The sequence below is a fragment of the Sminthopsis crassicaudata genome, chromosome 1 (genome assembly GCF_048593235.1).
Source record: "Sminthopsis crassicaudata isolate SCR6 chromosome 1, ASM4859323v1, whole genome shotgun sequence".
NCBI lineage: Eukaryota > Metazoa > Chordata > Mammalia > Dasyuromorphia > Dasyuridae > Sminthopsis > Sminthopsis crassicaudata.
This window is the reverse complement of record NC_133617.1, coordinates 662,371,828-662,373,503: the sequence shown is the minus strand read 5'-3', so window position 1 is coordinate 662,373,503 and position 1,676 is coordinate 662,371,828. Positions and strand designations below refer to the sequence as shown.

Genomic DNA, 1,676 nt, shown 5'->3' with positions numbered 1-1,676 from the left:
CGCTCGTTTACTTCTGCTTTTTGGATCTTCACATACTTAGAAGCTGGCTCTCATATAATTTCTCCAATCCCTCTCCCACCCTCCATGACTGATAACCACCATTTTGACAAACTCTAGGGAACAGAAGTGAAACAGAACAGAATTATTGTAAAAATTTGATTTATTAAGTATCATTTAATTGTTCCAAAGTCCAAGAGGTATCGAGATCTTGAAGAAGGCTCCGGTCCCATTCAAAGCTGATGAAAAGCCTAAATCTGGAAGATTAGAGAATTCAATGAGTTTCAGACACAGCTTTGGCTTCACACAAAGGTCTATATATAGTACATACAGTATCTGAGATTTCTATAACCTCACTCCGAAGTCAGAGCAGAGCGAGGCCTCAAACCATCTCAGTTGCTCTAGCAAGACTTTAGGAATGTCTGGAGTCATACGGGACACCGACATGCTGGAAAGCTTGCAGAGAGGAAGTGGAGACCAGCCAGCTGAGGTGCAGGCCATCTTTGAAAGAACAGTGAGGCACAGGAGGGACTGAACTCTTCCTGCCTTTTTACATTATGAAGAGGCAGCCAGGTCCAACATTCTCACAGAATGCACTGCCTAGAGCAGTGGTCCTCAAACTTTAAAATAGGGGGCCAGTTCACTGTCCCTCAGACTGTGGGAGGGCCAGACTATAGTATAAACAAAAGCTCACTCTGTCTCTACCCCTCAGCCATAACCTACAGGCTGCAATTTGATAAGTCCTGCCTTCACCCATCCAATTCCTTCCCCCTTCATAAAGATGTGAGGATGAGAAGGCAAATTTTAAAAAGGATGTGTGTAAGGTTTAAACAAACGGATGAAGTTGGGTTTAGGAAACTGAGGAACAAGACAAGCCCATTAATAAATGGTACACCTACCAACTCCCATCTAGCAAAGCGAGAGTTGCCGGGCCCAGTCAGTCAGTACTCAGCGCCTGAAATCAAAGAAAACAGAAATCTGAGACAGAAGCCGTGGCCCAGTAGGACGGCAATTTATTCTGCCCAACATGAAGGGGTCACCCCAGAGCCAAGAACCGGGGCCTGATCCTCCCCCCTAGGACTACTTCAGAATTCCCTACTGTTCAGAGCCTTCTCATTGCTCCAGCACCACTCAGAGAAGCTGTTACTGGGAATGTTCGAGATTACCGTGAGGAGTGGCCATTAATGAGAATGAAATTTAAAACCCAACACTAAGTTGGACATAGTATACTTTTCTCTCTTTTTTATTTTTAATTAAGTTTTTATTTACCAGATATATGCATAGTTAATTTCACAACATTGACAATTACCAAGCCATTTGTTCTAATTTTTCCCCTCCTCCCCCGCCATGGCAGTTTGACCAATATATGTTCAATATGTTAAAGTATAAATTAAACACAACATATGTATACATGGACATAGTATACTCTTAGTCACACCACAAGGCAGGGCCGGTCTCTTTCCCGAGGAAGGAGAATTTGGTCAGAGCAAAAAACGGCCCGGGCTCAGTCCCGTTACTCTCAGGGTGTGACCTCAGAAGAGATTATTTAGCTCCGGAGACTTACCGGTTTCACGTGTAATCCATCAGCCACAGCTCCCACTCTCCCGGTCTGGGTACGAGGAGCTATTTTGGAGGAAGTTTAACCTGTAATAAGGGGAGGGGAGTTATTCATGATGCGC

At 44.3% G+C, this 1,676-nt stretch overlaps 1 non-coding gene across 1 annotated transcript; it reads right to left on the bottom strand.

Annotated features, from left to right (window-relative positions):
* Positions 1-327: 327 nt before the first annotated feature.
* On the bottom strand, positions 328-460 carry LOC141552376 (small nucleolar RNA SNORA9). Its single transcript, XR_012485170.1, has one exon. It is a non-coding gene; the product is annotated as a small nucleolar RNA SNORA9 (small nucleolar RNA).
* Positions 461-1,676: the final 1,216 nt, after the last annotated feature.